Source organism: Scyliorhinus torazame, chromosome 7 (genome assembly GCF_047496885.1).
Source record: "Scyliorhinus torazame isolate Kashiwa2021f chromosome 7, sScyTor2.1, whole genome shotgun sequence".
Lineage (NCBI taxonomy): Eukaryota > Metazoa > Chordata > Chondrichthyes > Carcharhiniformes > Scyliorhinidae > Scyliorhinus > Scyliorhinus torazame.
In genome coordinates, this window is record NC_092713.1 from 92,292,238 (window position 1) to 92,311,207 (window position 18,970).

Consider the following 18,970-nt stretch of genomic DNA (forward strand, 5'->3'; position numbering starts at 1 on the left):
CTTCCCACTGATGAACATCTACAGAGTGAGTCAGGGTGTATGTACAGTATCACACCTCCAGCACGTGGCGAAAAGCTAGACTGGTTCAGTCAGACAGAGTAACCACACTTAGGTTAGCAGAGAGGCAAACTCATAGAGAACTGTGCTAACTGTGCTATTGGTTCAAAAAATCAGATTGACCTAACTTTAAGGTCTGGAGTATCTTTTGGCTAAAGCTCCATCCAGGTGCAGCCTGTGTTATCCCAGAGTACATAACACGACATGCTACCAGGAGACTGCTTAATTTAGATGGTTTATCTCAGTCCGTTCCGTGACGATCAGCGAATGTTTCCTGGCACCATGGAGAAGATTCAGGCTCCTCACCAGCTCAGGACCTCCGGCAATCTCAGTGTCAACTGGCGGACATTCAAGCAAAAGTTTCTGCTGTACATCGAAGCTTCAGACCTCGTGGGTGCATCGGATGCAAGATAGATCGCGCTTCTCCTCTCAGCAGCGGGTAATCAAACCATCGAACTCTTCAACTCTTTTCACTTCACCGAAGGTCAGGACAAGACAAAGTTTCAGACCATCCTGGACAAGTTTTTCAGTCATGTGAAGTGGACACCAATTAAATCTTCGAGCGCTACGTATTCAAACAGCGTCTACAAGGTAAAGATGAATCTTTCAACTCCTTCTTAACTAACCTCCGCCTGCTCGCGCTGTCCTGCAACTTTGTGATATTGCTGACTCCATGATCAGAGGCCAAATCGTTTTTGGAGTTCACTCTGATCCTCTGAGAGAGCAGCTACTGAAAATCAAGCATATGACCCTGCCAGTCGTGATTGAAACATGCACAGCGCATTAGCACACCAAAAATTGCTATGCCCAGTACAAATCGGCTGAACATGAGAAACTTGCCTCCCACGAGGCAGAGAGTGTGCAGGCCATCTCCCGGATGCAGCGCCTCAGCATTGATGAAAGTGGCCATTTCGCTCGATTTTCCCGGGGCCCCACGCATGCGTGATGCGAACGGGATAACAAAGCAGCCGACACCTGCACTGAGCATCTGCAACGACGCTTGGAGCGTCAGGACGCCGACGTCATGACGTGCTCGAACTGCGGCAACGCCCACTAAAGAAACACCGCCCTGCAAGAGGCAGGCGATGTTTAAACTGCGGGAAGCCTGGACACTATGCAGCCTTGTGCAGGTCTGCACCACCAGTCAGGGGCCAGCGCTCCCAATTCCGACGACGGCGCGTTCAGAGTGTGCAACAACGATTACAGGATTCTGATCCTGGCAGCACAACGGACCCAGAGGAAGAATGCCTGGACTCCACCTACTGTGTGGGCATCATTACCAAATGTGAATATGCCACATCCACCTCATCACAAATTCAATCCATCCTCGCTGTGTATTCTGTGGACGAATGGCATGCGGTGTTGCAGGTAACCACTGCTCCATCCAGTTTAAGCTGGACACAGGTGCTTCTGCCAACCTCCTCTCACAAGCAGATTTCAAACGCATCAAGAAGCCCCCCAAGGTCCTTCCAGCAGCCTGCAGGCTCCTGGACTACAACGGAAATGCCATCATGGCACTGGGATCCTGCCATCTACTCATCTCCAACCGGAGCACCCATACACTGTTATGTTTTGAAATTGTCAAGCCAGACAGGGCATCCCTACTTGGCGCGCATGCCTGCAAGCAGCTGAACCTCGTGCAGCGGGTTTACACAACGACATCCTCCAATGTGTATCTTCAGGCCGGCATTGACGACATCCTCGCTCAATATCCGGATGTGTTCGACGGAATGGGCATGCTGCCATATCAATACAAGATTTTGCCATGACCTGATGCCAAGCCAGTAGTCCACGCACCACGCCGGGTCCCGGATCCGCTGAGGGAGCGCCTGAAGGCACAGCTCAAGGATCTTCAGCAACAGGGCATCATTTCCAAGGTAACCGAACCGACTGACTGGGTCAGCTCGATGGTATGTGTTAGAAAGCCTTCGGGAGACCTGCGCATCTGCATTGATCCCAAGGATCTCAATAAGAATATAATGTGTGAACACTACCCCATCCCGAAGCGGGAGGAACTCACCAGTGAGATGGCACACGCACGTTTTTTCACCAAGTTAGATGCGTCACATGGATTTTGGCAAATCCAACTGGATGAGTCCAGCAGATGGCTCTGCACCTTCAACACACCGTTTGGCAGGTACTGCTATAATCGCATGCCATTTGGCATTGTCTCGGACTCGGAGATCTTCCATCGCATCATGGAGCAGATGATGGAGGGCATTGAAAGGGTTTGTGTGTATGTGGACGACATCATCATATGGTCCACGACCCCTGAAGAGCATGTTTCCCGTCTCGAAGCAGGTATTCCACCATGTCCATGCCAATGGCCTGAAGCTGAACAGGTCCAAATGTTGCTTTGGCATGTCGACACTCAAGTTCCTAGGTGACCAGATTTCTTAGCAGGGCGTGTGCCCGGACACAGACAAGGTCAAGGCCATCGAAGCCATGTAAGTCCCTGAAGACAAGAAGGCGGTGCTGCGCTTCCTGGGCATGGTCAATTTTCTGGGCAAGTTCATCCCAAACACGGCCTCACACACCACGGCCCTACAAAACCTGGTGAAAAAGTCCACTACCTTCGAGTGGAAGGCAGCACATCAGGCAGAGTGGTTGGAGCTGAAAGCCAAGCTCACCCCTACACCAGTCTTGCCATTTTTCGACCCAGACAGGGAGACGAAGATCTCGACAGTTGCGAGCCAGGATGGCATCGGTGCGGTGCTGCTTCAACGCGATGACACTTCATCCTGGGCACCGGTGGCCTACGCATCGAGGGCGTTGACGCCCACCGAAGCAAGGTATGCGCAAATAGAGAAGGAATGCCTGGGTCTTCTCACTGGCATTCTCAAGTTTCACGGCTATGTCTATGGCCTGCCGACATTCACTGTCGAGACGGATCATAGGCCTCTGGTCCACATTATCCACAAGGACCTGAACAACATGACGCCTCAGTTGCAGCGCATCCTCCTCAAACTCAGAAGGTACGGCTTTGACTTAGTGTACACGCCTGGCAAGGAGCTCATCATCGCTGATGCATTGTTCCGCTCCATCACATTGCCTAGTGAACCGCTGGAAATCATCCAGCAGATTGAATCACAGGTGCAGCTGTGTGCTAGCACCCTCCCAGCGTCTGATGAGAAGGTTGTTCGTATCCGCGAGGAGACAGCCAAAGACCCCCTCTTGCAGCGTGCCATGCACCACCTCGCCAATGGCTGGCAGAAAGGGCAGTGCCCTCAATTTTACAATGTAAAGGACGACCTGACGGTGATTGATGGTATCCTCCTCAAGCTGGACCGGATTGTCATTCCACTCAGTCTCCAGAGCTTGGTGCTCCACCAAATCCATGAGGGTCACCTGGGCGCCGAGAAGTGCAGAGCAGAGCCAGGCAGGCTGTCTACTGGCCCGGTATTAGCCAGGACACCTCGAACATGGTCCTAAACTGTGCGACCTGTCAATGCTTCCAGCCAGCGCAGAGCAAGGAGATGCTCCAGCAGCATGAAATCGAGACCTCCCCATGGTCCAAGGTTGGCATCGACCTCTTATGTGCGAATGGTCATGACTACGTGTTGATTACTGACTACTTCCCCAATTACCCTGAAGTCGTGAACCTCTCAGACCTCACATCTTGGACCATCATCAAGGCCTGTAAGGAGACATTCTCCAGGCATGGTATGCCACTCACTGTCATGAGTGACAATGGCCCGTGCTTCAATAGCCACGAGTGGTCTATGTTTGCCAAGTCATACCATTTCAAACATGTCACTGCCAGCCCACACTATCCGCAGTCTAATGGGAAGGTTGAAAAAGGGGTGCACATTGTGAAACAGCTCATCTGCAAGGCCGCGGATTCTGCTTCTGACATCGACCTCGCGCTGCTTGCGTACTGGGCGACCCCACTGTCCACTGGCACATCGCCGGCTCAACTCCTGATGAACAGGGACCTGGGGCCGACACTTCCAGCCATACACTTGCCCAACCTGGATCACCTCCTGGTGCTGCAGAAGGTGCAGCAGCTCTGAAACCAGCAAAAGCAGGGCTTTGATGCTTATGCCACCCGATTTGCCCGTGTTATCCCCGGCAGATACTGTCAGGATCAAGATACCGGATGGTGGCAGTTGATTTGATTCGAATTACTATTTGTAAAAAATTTTATTTGACTTAAATAACTATTTTGGGTTGATTTAAATTAATATTTTTAATTTGATTAAAATAACTTTTTTAATTTCAGTAAAATAAGTATTTTTAATTTGTTGTCAGATCAAGAGAGATAAATACTCAGTTTAAAAAAAAATCTACATAAATAGTACATGGGGATTGGATTTAATCTGACACAAAAATATCTTTCTAAAGTTTAATTTCAAAGGTTTAATTTAAAGGAATAATTCATGGCAGGACAGCTCCAAGGCGTGGTCTGCACCTCTTGCTCCATGTGGCAGGCTGGAGACAGTTCCAGTCCCCAGGGTCAGCATGTGTGCAGGAAGTGTCTCCATTTGCAGCTCCTGGAAGCTCGAGTTTCAGAGCTGGAACGGCGGCTGGAGACACTGTGGAGCATCCGTGAGTCAGAAAGCATCGTGGATAGCACGTATAGAGAAGTGGTCACACCGCAGGCTCAGACTCCGCAGGCAGGAAGGGTATGGGTGACCACCAGGCAGGGCAAGAGAGTGAGGCAGGTAGTGCAGGAATCTCCTGTGGTCATTCCCCTGCAGAAGAGATATACCACTTTGGATACTGTTGAGGGGAATGGCCTCTCAGGGGAAAACAGCAACAGCCAAACTTGTGGCACCACGGTTGGTTCTGCTGCAGAGGGGAGGGGCGATAAGTGTGACAGTGCAGTAGTTATAGGGGATTAAATTGTAAGGGGAATAGACAGGCGTTTCTGTGGCCGCAAACGAGACTCCAGGATGGTATGTTGCCTCCCTGGTGCTAGGGTCAAGGATTTCTCGGAGCAGGTACAGGACATTCTGGAGGGGGAGGATGAACAGCCAGTGGTCGTGGTACACATTGGTACAAACGACATAGGTAAAAAAAGGGATGAGGTCCTAAAAGCAGAATACAGGGAGCTAGGAAGGAAGTTAAGAAATCAGACCTCGAAGGTAGTGATCTCAGGATTACTATCGGTGCCACGTGCCAGTCAGAGTAGAAATGACAGGATATATAGGATGAATACGTGGCTGAAGGGGTGGTGTCAGGGGGAGGGTTTCAGATTCCTGGAGCATTGGGACCGGTTCTGGGGGAGGTGGGACCTGTACAAACTGGACGGGTTACACCTGGGCAGGACTGGAACTGATGTCCTAGGGGTCCTATTTGCTAGAGCGGTTGGGGAGTGTTTAAACTAATGTGGCAGGGGGGTGGGAACCGATGCAAGAAGTCGGAAGGTAGTAAAACAGGGACAGAAACAAAAGGCAGTAAGGGGGAAAGTGTAAGGCAGAGAGGTCATAGTCAAAAATCAAAAAGGGCGACAGTACAAGGTACAGTGACTGAGGGGAGCTCAGTAAATAGGTCCAGTAATACTAAAAGGAACAAAACGGTAAGTAAAAACGTAAATGGAAAACGACGCAGCACGTTGTTACGTGAAGATATGGGTTCAACAACCAGGAAAATTAGGAGAAAAATTAAGAGGAAAAATAACTTACGAGAGGTTACTGATCAAATTGTTAAGATTCAAAACAGAGGTATAAAAGCCAACATAAGTGTACTTTACCTGAATGCTCGTAGTATTCGGAATAAGATAAATGAGTTGATGGCGCAAATCATCGTGAATGACTATAATTTAGTGGTCATCACTGAAACATGATTAAAGGATGGTCACGACTGGGAGTTAAATATCCAAGGGTATCAAACTATACGGAAGGACAGAGTAGTGTAGCTCTGTTATTTAAGGATGACATCCGGGCAATAGTAAGGGATGACATCGGTGCTATGGAGGATAAGGTTGAATCGATTTGGGTGGAAATTAGGAATAGTAAGGCGAAAAAGTCACTGATAGGAATAGTCTATAGTCCACCAAATAGTAACATTATGTGGGGCAGGCAATAAACAAAGAAATAACGGATGCATGCATGTAGAAATGGTACAGCAGTTATCATGGGGGATTTTAATCTACATGTCGATTGGTTTAACCAGGTCAGTCAAGGCAGCCTTGAGGAGGAGTTTATACAATGTATCCACGATAATTTCCTAGAACAGTATGTAGTGGAACCTACGAGGGAACAAGCGTCCTAGATCTTGTCCTGTGTAATGAGACAGGATTGATTAATGATCTCATAGTTAGGGATCCTCTCAGAAGGAGCGATAACAATATGGTGGAATTTAAAATACAGATGGAGGGCGAGAAGGTAAAATCAAACACTAATGTTTTGTGCTTAAACAAAGGAGATTACAATGGGATGAGAGAAGTGGCAAAGATTAGTGGGAGACTAGAGGACTGGGAAATCTTTAGGGGGCAACAGAAAGCTACTAAAAAAGCTATAAAGAAGAGTAAGGTAGATTATGAGAGTAAACTTGCTCAGAATATAAAAACAGATAGTAAAATTTTCTACAAATATATAAAACAAAAAAGAGTGGCTAAGGTAAATATTAGTCCTTTAGAGGATGAGAAGGGAGAGTTAATAATGGGAGATGAGGAAATGGCTGAGGAACTGAACAGGTTTTTTGGGTCGGTCTTCACAGTGGAAGACACAAATAACATGCCAGTGACTGTTGGAAATGAGGCTATGACAGGTGAGGACCTTGAGATGATTGTTATCACTCAGGAGGTAGTGATGGGCAAGCTAATGGGGCTAAAGGTAGACAAGTCTCCTGGCCCTGATGGAATGCATCCAAGAGTGCTAAAAGAGATGGCTAGGGAAATTGCAAATGCACTAGTGATAATTTACCAAAATTCACTAGACTCTGGGGTGGTCCCGGCGGATTGAAAATTAGCAAACGTGACACCACTGTTTGAAAAAGGAGGTAGGTAGAAAGTGGGGAATTATAGGCCAGTTAGCTTAACTTCGGTTGTAGGGAAGATGCTCGAATCTATCATCACGGAAGAAATAGCGAGGGATCTGGATGGAAATTGTCCCATTGGGCAGACGCAGCATGGGTTCATAAAGGGCAGGTCATGCCTGAGTATTGCGTTCAGTTTTGGTCTCCTTACGTGAGAAAGGACTTACTGGCACTGGAGGGTGTGCAGAGGAGATTCACTAGGTTAATCCCAGAGTTGAGGGTGTTGGATTACGAGGAGAGGTTGCGTAGACTGGGACTGTACTCGTCGGAATTTAGAAGGATGCAGGGGTATCTTATAGAAACATATAAAATTATGAAGGGAATAGATAGGATAGATGCAGGCAGGTTGTTTCCACTGGTGGGTGAAAGCAGAACTAATTTAGTGGAATTTTTTGAGGACATTACCAGTGCGGTAGGTAACGGGGAGCCAATGGATGTGGTTTATCTGGATTTCCAGAAAGCTTTTGACAAGATGCCACACAAAAGGTTGCTGCACCAGATAAAGATGCATGGGATTAAGGGTAAAGTAATACATGGATAGAGGATTGGTTAATTATTAGAAAGCAAAGAGTGGGGATTAATGGGTGTCTCTCTGGTTGGCCATCAGCAGCTAGTGGTGTCCCTCAGGGATCAGTGTTGGGCCCACAATTGTTCACAATTTACATCGATGATTTGGAGTTGGGGACCAAGTGCAATGTATCCAAGTTGCAGACGACACTAAAATGAGTGGTAAAGCAAAAAGTGCAGAGGATACCAGAAGTCTGAAGAGAGATTTGGATAGGTTAAGTGAATGGGCTAGGGTCTGGCAGATGGAATACAATGTTGACAAATGTGAGGTTATCCATTTTGGTAGGAATAACAGCAAAGGGGATTATTATTATTTAAATGATAAAATATTAAAACATGCTGCTGTGCAGAGAGACCTGGGTGTGCTATTGCATGAAGCGCAAAAAGTTGGTCTACAGGTGCAACAGGTGATTAAGAAGGCAAATGGAGTTTTGTCCTTCATTGCTAGAGGTATGGAGTTTAAGACTAGGGAGATATGCTGCAATTGTATAAAGTGTTAGTGAGACCACACCTGGAGTATTGTGTTCAGTTTTGGTCTCCTTACCTGAGAAAGGACGTACTGGCGCTGGACGGTGTGCAGAGGAGATTCACTAGGTTAATCCCAGAGTTGAGGGTGTTGGATTACGAGGAGAGGTTGAGTAGACTGGGACTGTACTCGTTGGAATTTAGAAGGTTGCAGGGGGATCTTATAGAAACATATAAAATTATGAAGTGAATAGATAGGATAGATGCAGGCAGGTTGTTTCCACTGGTGGGTGAAAGCAGAACTAGGGGGCATAGCCTCAAAATAAGGGGAAGTAGATTTAGGACTGAGCTTAGGAGGAACTTCTTCACCCAAAGGGTTGTGAATCTATGGAATTCCTTGCCCAGTGAAGCAGTTGAGGCTCCTTCATTAAACGTTTTTAAGATAAAGATAGAGTTTTTTGAAGAAAGAAGGGATTAAGGGTTCTGGTGTTCGGGCCAGAAAGTGGAGCTGAGTCCACAAAAGATCAGCCATGATCTCATTAAATGGCGGAGCAGGCTCGAGGGCCAGATGGCCTACTCCTGCTCTTAGTTCTTATATTCTTATGTTCTTATATATGTCCTTTTTCTTTTTTTTTTACTTGTTCATGGGATGTGGGTGTTGTCAACAAGACCGGTATTGATTGTTTATTCCAAGTTGTCCTTGAGAAGGGACTGGTGAGCTGACTTCTTGTACTGCTGCTGTCCTTGTAGTGTATGAAAACCCACAGTGCTACAATTTTGATCCAGCAACAATAATGGAATAGTGATATATTTCCAAGTCAGGATAGCTTGTGGCTTGGAGGGGAGCTTGCAGGCGGGAGCTGACCTTATACACCTGCTGTCCTTTCCATTCCAGGTGGTAAAGTTGTGGGTTTTGAAAGTGCCATCAAAGGCAACTTGCTAAATTGCTGAAGGGAATTTTGTGGCCAGCATACGTGGCTTCCAGAGTGTGCCGGTGGCGAAGCAACTGTGTGTTTGAGGTGATAGATTAGGTGCCAATCAATTGGGTGTTTTGACCTGGTTGACGCTGAGCTTCTTGAGTGCCATTGGAGCTGTACCCATCCAAGCAAGTGGAGAGTATCCCATCAAAAGTCTGATTCATACCAAAGGTGATGGACAGGTTTTGGAAAATCAGGAACTGAGTTACTCTTGCAGAATTCCTAGCCCCTAATCTGCACTTGTCGCCACAGTAATTATGTCGCTACTTCATTTACATTTCTGGTCAAGGGTGCCCCCAGGATGTTGATGGTGTGGGATTTGAGGGTGGTAATGCCATGAAATGTCAAGGAATTGTGGTTAGAGTCTCTCTTTTTGGATTTACTCCTTGCCTGCTACTTAAAGTGGCTTGAGTGTTACTTACCACTTGTCAGCCATGACTGAAAGTTGTCCGGGTTTTGCTGCATGCGGGCAGCTTCAGTACCTGAAGAATTGTAAATGGAAATTAACACTGTGCAATCATCGAGGAACATCAACTGACCTAACGATTCGGGGAAGGTCACATATGAAGAAGCTAAAGATGGTGAAGCCTAGGACACTGAGATGATTGGTCTCCAATAACCACAACTGTCTTTGAGCTTGATGAGATACAGTCCCCTGATTGCCATTTCATTTAATGTTATGGGGGTTCTTTGAGGCCACACTTGGTCAAATGCTGCCTTCATGTCAAAGGCAGTCACTCACTCTCATCTCACCTCCGGAACATAGCTCAATTTTCTGTTTGGCCTAAGGCTGTAATGATCTCTAGAGTCAAGAGTCAAGTAGTCCTAAAAGAATCAAAGCTGAGCATTGGTGAACAGCTTATGAGTTAGAATCATAGAATCCCTACAGTGCTGAAGGAGGCCATTCGGTCCATCGAGTCTGCACCGACACTCTGAAAGAGCACCCTACACATACCCACTTCCCCACCCTACCCCCGCAATCCCACCAAGGCGCAATTTAGCATCGCCAATCCACCTAACCTGCACATCTTTGGACTATGGGAGGAAACTGAGAACACAGAGGAAACCCACGCTGACACGGGAAGAACGTGCAAACTCCACACAGACAGTAAACTGAGGTCGGAATCGAACACGGGTCCTGGCGCTGTGAGGCAGCAATGCTGACCACTGTGTCACCTTGCCACACCGACAGTTAGTAAGCGTTACTTGATAGCACCATCAAAGCCAGTGGCTGGGATTCTCCGAGCCCGTGCCGGGTCCGAGAAGCGCAGGAAATTCCCGCCATGCCGTTCTGACGGCGGGACGAGATTCTCTGCCGACCGGAGAATCGGAGCCAATCGCGCCCGCGCAGTCGAAGCGCCCCCGTGGCGATTCTCCACAGTCGACAGGCCAAATTCCCGCCGAGTTCCGCCGAGTCCTGCCGGCGTGGTTCCAACCTGGAACCACCCGGCAGGAGCTCGGACCCGCGGCCACAAATGGCTGTCCTGGTGGGGTGGCGGGGGGATCAGACTCCAGGGGGGGGGGCCTCCAAGGCGTCCAGGCCCGCAATCGGGGGGCAACCAATCGGCGGGCACCCGCGATCTGGAGGGGGCCTACCTCCTTCTGCGCGGGCCCGCTGTAGGGCTCAGCTATGTTGCGTGGCGCCGGAGCGGAACCGGCCACCACGCGCATGCGCCGGTGCAGAGATGGTCATTGCGCGCATGCGTGGACCCGCGCCGGCAGTGCAGGGCCGCGTATCGGCGCCGGAGCAGCGCTCAGCACTCCGGCGCCATGCTGGCCCCCTGAGGATCACTGAATCGCTTGGCCAGGAGGCCCGTTGACGCCAGCGTGCACCACTCCGGTGTTAACACCGACGTCAACACTTGGCCAGGATTTCGGAGAATCCCGGCCAGCTTCTATCACTTTGCTTCTGGTTGAAAGTAGACCGATGGGACGATAATTGGCTAGTTTGTAATTGTCCTGCTTTTTATGAACAGGACATACTTGGTCAATTTCTATATTTCAAATAGATATGATATAGTTATATTAGAATACCTACGTTAGAGGCATAGCTAATTCTGGAGATCATCATCAGCTGTTGTTGATTATCACGTACAGCAAATGGAATTGACTGAAGATTGTGATGGTGCGGGTCTCAGTAAAAGGCCGAATTGGATCATCCACTCAGCATTCATGACGAAAAATAGTTGCAAATACTTCAGCCTTGTCATTTGCACTCACATGCTAGGCTGTGCCATCATTGAAGATGGGGATCTTTGTGCAGCCACTTCTTCCAGTTAGTTGTTTAATAGAACACCACCATTCATAACTGTAAGTGGCTGGACTGCAAGAGTTTTGATCTAATCTATTGTTTAGGAGATCACTTAGTTCTGTCTATAGAATGTTGCCTCCACTGTGTAACATGCATGTAGTTCCGTGTTTTAGCTTCACCAGGTTGGCACCTCATTTGCTGGTACGGTTGATGTAATTCCTAGCATTTGTTCTACATCCTTAAATAAATCAGGATTGTTCACCTGGCTTGATGGCAATGGTAGGGTGAGGGATATTCAAGGACATGAGATTACAGATTGTGTTTGAATATAATTTTGCTACTACTCTTGGTCCACAACACATCATGGATGCCCAGTTTGGAGTTACTAGCTCTGTTCTGAATCTGTCCCATTTTGCTCAGTGGTAGTACCACCTAACACTATGGCGGGTGTCTCCACTAGGATTATGAAGTGGTCCCTCCTGCCAATGCTATCCTGGACAGATGCATATGCGACAGTTAGATAGCAAGGACCAGGTCATGTAGATTTTTTTCCTTTTGTTGGTTCTCTCATTACTTGTCACTGGTCCAGTTTGGCAGTTATGTCCGCCAGGACACAGTCACTCGGTCAGTAGTGCTTCCAAGCCACTCTTGGTGATGGATATTCAAGTCCCGAACCCATAGAATATTCTGATCCCTTGCTACCCTCAGTGCTTCTTCCAAGTGGTGTTTAACATGGAGGAGTACTGCCTCATAAGCTAAGGGAATGCAGTCAGCATTGGAAATTTCCCGTGCCATGAGTCCAGAGTCAATGGATTCTGAGGGTCACTCCACCCAACTGTATACTTATGTCAGCAGCCTCTGATGTTTCTGCCCTACAGATGGGACATAACATATCCAGGCATGGCGATGGAGGAATCTGGAATGTTGGTTGAAAAGAGAGATTTTGGTCGACCAATGTGGGACAACCCTCCCAATTTGTTAATGAGGAGAACTTTGCAGGTTGACTCGGCTGGGTGTGCTCATCCAGTGCCAAGTGGCAGAAGATATACTTTTACAATTGGGGTGAATCTGGAGGCCCTCACATCAATGAGTGGGAAACCAGAATGTTTTATTCATAATTAAATATATTATCAGCCCGGGTTTATTATTATCCAACATTTTTGTAGTTGTTTAATACAACTGTGGCTTGCCATGCCATTTCAGAGGGCACTAGAGTCAACTACGTTGCTCTGGGTCTGGGTCTCTAGGCTAGAGCCGGTAAGAATATCTGTATGGGGCTTTTATGCCAATCCAGTAGTTTCATGGTTATCATTACTGAGACTGACTTGTTATTCCAGATTTATTTTATTCATTGAGTTTTAATTCCCCAGCTGCGGTGGTGAATTTGAACTCATGTCTCCAGAGCATTAGTCCAAGCCTCTGGATTACTAGTCCAGTAACATAACTACTAAACTACTGTTTCTGCATATGTATGCATGTGATACTTTTTAAATCAAATTTTGAAATACTAAAAAAAGTGCTTGAATTGTTCCTTTGCCTCCATATGTAACTTCACCTCTTACTGTACAGCGGTACAGTGACTATATATATTTTTTAATGTTAACTTTTTATTGCAGTGCTCAGAAGAGAGTTGTTCTGGAGGAAGCTCCTGATGAAGGGACACAATTCTTCAAGGACACCCGACAATAAGAGGAGGCCCAGAAAAGGAGCCTGAGAAAGGAATACTCGCGATCTAGAGTCCAAGAACCAATCCCACCGACGGAAACATCTGCCAAGTATCTGGTCAAAGGTGCGGCTCTAGGGTCGGGCTCATCAGCCACAAAAGCAGCCACAGACCCCATGACAAGTAACACAGAGTTTCTTAGGTGGACAATCATACTCGTTAAGGAGTTATTACCGAAGAAGAAGACAGCAGCACTAGCTTCCAATTGTCTTGATTGTAGTTTTCCCACTTTCTGAGGGACCACGGTGTGATGCAACATAACATTGTTGTTTCTCAATACTGCTACTATTGGGTACAGGGCAAGATACATTAGATGTAGTTGCTGGTACAAATCTTATACTTAAAGCTGTCTAAAAACAGAGAGAAGTGAGTTATTGCCATACCCCTGTCCTCAAAATAGGTTAGAGCTATTCATTGACTCATTGCTATTATTCTTGTGGCACTTCTGTTACTGCCTTTCCCTCTATGAAAGCATTAAACTTTTGGAATTCATGAAATGTTCACTCTTATTCACCAGTCTATGCTTACCAGTCTATTACCATTTTATGCCAACTTACTGGTAGTTTTTGTTGTGGATGTGCACCACAAGAACAGAGGTCAGACTTCCTCAAAATTAACCTCACAGAGGAGTCTTACAGTTGTCAAGGAGAGCAGACTTTTATCCTGGTAGTCTATAGCCTGGATTTGACCCCTATTACCAGAAGTGAAAGGGCAATGTTCAAACCTATGGCACAACCTAATTATTTGAAAATTTTTCAAATTTAATTTGCTTAATGCAGTAACAAAAACTGAACAGCTGGTCAAGAACACCCACTGAGCATGGTCAAGAACACCCACTGAGAATGACAACTATATTAATGCATAATAGACACTACACACCAATAGATAGGTTGAAAGAAGGCCTGGAAATATCCACCTTATGAAGGAAAGATTTATGGTCACACACTGACATAAGTATTTTCCAGATACTCTTTGCACCTTTCATACCACCAGACATAGAATGAATGTTAGATTACAACATGTTTAAACCTTACACAACGGTTGAGTTTACTCGTCGGGCGCAGTCTTCTTCCCAGGACTATTGATAAGTAGACTTGACCATGGGTTGGCCCTTCCTGATTTCAGTGCTGAAAAATAAATCAAAAATTGATCATCTTGAGATTTTGCCATTTGATTGATTGAAAATCTTGCTTTTGGAGCTCCTCCAAAACTTCAAATATTGTATGTTAAAAAATAAGATATGCTTCAATGCACCTCTATGCTATGGTGGCACAACAAAAAATGACCAGACAATAGTACAACAGACAATTGCAGCAATCCACAATAACATGATAAAGGTTCATCTGAATTGGTTGACAAGATCATTGACTCCTCTAATCAGCATGGTTCCACTGCCTATCATGATGCATCAGTGGGTATTGAGGCTACAATTGGTGCTGGCAGTTGATCAGGAGATGAAAACATTGAAGAATTTGACAAGTGGGACAGAATTGGTGCTTAGGTTTTTGGATGCCAAACCCAAGGCCTTGGTGGAGGAGGAAGGAAGGAGGAGAAATGCCTGCAGCAGCAGGAGGCCCTCCAGAAACATTCACGAATGGCTGTGGGAGCAGGTGGCTGTGGAGTCAATGCCAGAATCCAAGCCCTAAGAACCCAAGATGTAGGAAGTTCAATAATGGCACAGAATTGTTCAAGGTCAGTGAATGCATTTTCAAATGCCATATTCTATCAAATGCACTTTATCCTCAGACTCTCCTCAATTCATCAACCCTCCATCAGTCACCCACCAGAAACCTCAATCAAGATTTATACCTGACATTTATATGTTTCACTGCACCTTTGCACAGTTAGCACTGCTGTGAGCCTCACATCCACACCTTTCAGGCTGTACACCTGCCAGATATTCAACCATGATAGCCACATCACACAAATAGATTGCATGACATTCACTGACCCATTTCTCTGTCTCCCTCTTGCAGGACAAGATGATTTACAATCATAGCAGCAGCTAACCAGACGGCGACAGGTGTACCAAAAAGTTATAACAGCAAGGGGAAGATGGTTCAACTACCTTTAGGACACCCATTGCTGAGGCCATAAGAAATAAGAGCAGGAGCAGGCTATCTGGCCCTTCAAGTCTACTCGACCAGTTAATAAGATGATGGCTGATCTGATTGTAGCCTGTCCCCAATGACCCCTGACTGCCTTGTAGCCATGATCAGCAACAGGGCTGAAACCATTGAAGACAACAATATCCTTATTAAAAAAACGTCCTTCTCGCATCCCACCTCCCTTTTTTCCACTCTCTCTTCATCCCACTCTGCACAGGACTCTGGTGCGGCCGCATTTGGAGTATTGCGTGCAGTTCTGGTCGCTGCATTATAGGAAGGATATGGAAGCATTGGAAAGGGTGCAGAGGAGATTTACTAGGATGTTGCCTGGTATGGAGGGAAGATCTTATGAGGAAAGGCTGAGGGAGTTAAGGCTTTCTTTCGTTAGCGAGAAGAAGGTTAAGAGGTGACTTAATTGAGGCATACAAGATGATCAGAGGATTAGATAGGGTGGACAGTGAGAGCCTTTTTCCTTGGATGGCGATGGCTAGCACGAGGGGAAATAGCTTTAAATTGAGGGGAGATAGATATAGGACAGATGTCAGAGGTAGGTTCTTTACTCAGAGAGTAGTAAGGGCGTGGAATGCCCTGCCTGCAACAGTAGTGGACTCGCCGACACTGAGGGCATTCAAATGGTCATTGGATAGACATATGGACGATAAGGGAATAGTGTAGATGGGCTTTAGAGTGGTTTCACAGGTTGGCGCAACATCGAGGGCCGAAGGGCCTGTACTGCGCTGTAATGTTCTATGTTCACTCTCTCTCTTCTGTTTAGCACAAGGCTAAATCGCTGGCTTTGAAAGCAGATCAAGGCAGGCCAGCAGCACGGTTCAATTCCCGTAACAGCCTCCCCGAACAGGCGCCGGAATGTGGCGACTAGGGGCTTTTCACAGTAACTTCATTTGAAGCCTACTTGTGACAATAAGCGATTTTCATTTCATTTTTTTCATTTCATTCTGGTTTTTAAGCTGCAGATGATATAAGCATGCGCCACTTACTTTCCCTCACTCCCTGCACCCCAATCATACACTTGTGCACATACCCAAGAAACCTGGCCAGCTGGTGAAGGAATGCCAATAAGAGAATGATAATGAAGCCACAAGACTATCACTCGATTTCACACTTCCAGCTACCAGCGAAGATGCTGACAATGCATACAGTTTAGAGGATAGCATGGAGTAGACAGTGGTGTAGTGGTAATGTCATTGAATTCATAATCCAGAGGCCCAGCTAGCATCCTGGGATCATGGGTTAGAATGAACCATGGCAGGAGGTGCAATTTAAATTCAATTAATAAATTCAAATTATTAAAAATCTGGGGCGAGATTCTCCGACCCCCCACCGGGTCGGAGAATCGCCGGGGGCTGGCGTGAATCCTGCCCCCGCCGGTTGCCGAATTCTCCGGTACCGGAGATTCGGCGGGGGCGGGAATCGCGCCGTGCCAGTTGGCGGGCCCCCCACCCCGCGATTCTTCGGCCCATTCTCCGGCCCAGATGGGCCGAAGTTCCGCTGCTAGAATGCCTGTCCCGCCGGCGTGGATTAATCCACCTCTCTTACCGGCGGGACAAGGCGGCGCGGGCGGGCTCTGGGGTCCTGGGGGGGGTGGGGGCGTGGGCCAATCTGGCCCCGGTGGGTGCCCCCACGGTGGCTTGGCCCGCGAGCAGGGCCCATCGATCCGCGGGTGGGCCTGTGCCATGGGGGCACTCTTTTCCTTCCGCCTTCGCCACGGTCTCCACCATGGCGGAGGTGGAAGAGACTCCCTCCACAGCGCATGCGCGGGGATGCCGTCAGCGGCCGCTAACGCTCCCGCGCATGCGCCGCCCGGCTATGTCATTTCCGCGCCAGCTGGCGGGGAACTTCCGCGAGCTGATGGGGCGGAAATCAGTCCGGCGCGGGCCTAGCCACTCAAGGTTAGGGCTCGGCCCCCCAAGATGCGGAGGATTCCGCCCCTTTGGGGCGGCGCGATGCCCGACTGATTTGCGCCGTTTTTGGCGCCGGTCGGCGGACATCGCGCCGATACCGGAGAATTTCGCCCCTGAAATCAAAAGCTAGTCCAAATGCCATTAAACTATCATTAATTGTTGTAAAAACCCATCAGGTTCGCTAATGTCCTTTGGGGAAAGAAATCTTCTGTCCTTACCTGGTCTGGCCTACATGTGACTCCAGACCCACAGCAATGTGGTTGACCCTTAATTGCCCATTGAAACGACCTGTCTAGGCCAAACATTTATTGATCGTTCCTAATTACTCCTGAGAGGGTATTGGTAAGTTGTCTTTTTGAACCGTTGCAATCCATATGATGTAGGTACATCAACAATACTATTAGGAAAGGAGGTCCAGGATTGTGACCTACTGACACTGAAGGAACGGCAATATAGTTCAAGTCAGGATGGTGTGTGGCTTGGAGGTGAACTTTCAGGTGGGTGTGTTCTCATGCATCTGCTGCCCTTATTCTTCCAGGTGGTGCAGGCCATGGATTTGGAAGGTGCTGTCGAAGGAGCCTTGTTAAATTGCTGTGGTGCATCTTGTAGAGGGAGTGGAGGGAGCGAATGTGGAAGGTGATGGATGGGATGCCAATCAAACAGGTTTTTTTGTTCTGGATGGTGGCAAGCTTCTTCAATGCTATTAGAGTTGCACTCATTCAGGCAAGTGGAGAGTATTCAATCACACTCCTGACTTGTGCCTCGTAAGTAGTGGACAGGGTTTGGAAAGTCAGGAGATGAGTTAAGTCTCTTCAGAATTCCCGACTTCTGACCAGCTCCTGTAGCCACAGTATGTATATGGCTAGTCCAGTTCAGTTTCTGGGCAATGTAACCTACAGGATCTTGGTAGTGGGTGATTCAGCAATGGTAAGGGGGATATGGTTGGATTCTCTCCTGTTGCAGCACATATGTGCATGAATTGTGCCCAACTCCTCTCCCATCACCCATGGCACTCTCCCATGCAATATAAGGTGTAACACCCGTCCCTTGACCTCTTCCATGCTTAGCATCCCAAGCCCAAAATACTCATTCCAGGTTAAGCAGCGTTTCACTTGCACCTCTTCCAATCTGATCTATTGCATTCACTGCTCCCCATGTGGTCTCCTCTATATTGGAGAGACCAAACGCAGCCTGGGTGATCGCTTAGCACCTTCGGTCTATGCGCATTCAGGGCCCTAACCTTCCCATTGCTTGCCATTTTAACACAAGACTCTGGTTCCATGCCCACTTGGCTGCTGCAATGTTCCAGTGAAGCTCAACGCAAACTGGAGGAACAATATCTCATCTTCCGATTAGGCACTCTACAGCCTTCCGGTCTCAACATCGATTCAACAACTTCAGATGATAAGTTCTACCCCACCTTGACCCATTTTAACTGTCTTTTCCCATTTCTTTCTCTCTTGTCTTTCTTTATATATATTTAACCCCCCCCATCTTATCCACCTTTCCTTACCCTTTCTCCCCTTTCCGTCCCCCTTCCCCTCCTCCCACATCGACATCTGTCACAGTTTACCCTCTGATGTTAATTTCTCTGCTGTTTGGCCTTTCACACCTTTTGTTCTCTCTGGGGACTGCCATTAGCACTCTTTCCCTATGGTTTCTGTGGCTATTAGCACCCGGTTTCCCTGGGTTTCTGTGGCTGTGACTTATCTTTCATTCTCACTCCACAGTATAAATATTTCCCACTTTCTCTGTCTTTTAGCTTTGACAAAGGGTCATCTGGACTCGAAACGTTAGCTCTTTTGTCTCCCTACAGCTGCTGCCAGACCTGCTGTGATTTTCCAGCATTTTCTCTTTGGTTTGGGCATTTACTGATGCCCTATCCTAATTACACTTGAGAAATTGATGGTGAGCTACCT

At 47.4% G+C, this 18,970-nt stretch overlaps 1 protein-coding gene across 6 annotated transcripts in view; it reads right to left on the reverse strand.

The window, feature by feature from the left end:
* lrrc7 (leucine rich repeat containing 7) overlaps positions 1–18,970 on the reverse strand; it is an 895,132-nt gene that overhangs the window by 655,578 nt on the left and 220,584 nt on the right. For all 6 annotated transcript variants that reach the window (XM_072511053.1, XM_072511057.1, XM_072511054.1 and 3 more), the window contains exon 2: positions 14,056–14,148. The gene's annotated coding sequence lies outside the window, so the exon portion shown is untranslated. The remainder of the gene's footprint in view (positions 1–14,055; positions 14,149–18,970) is intronic.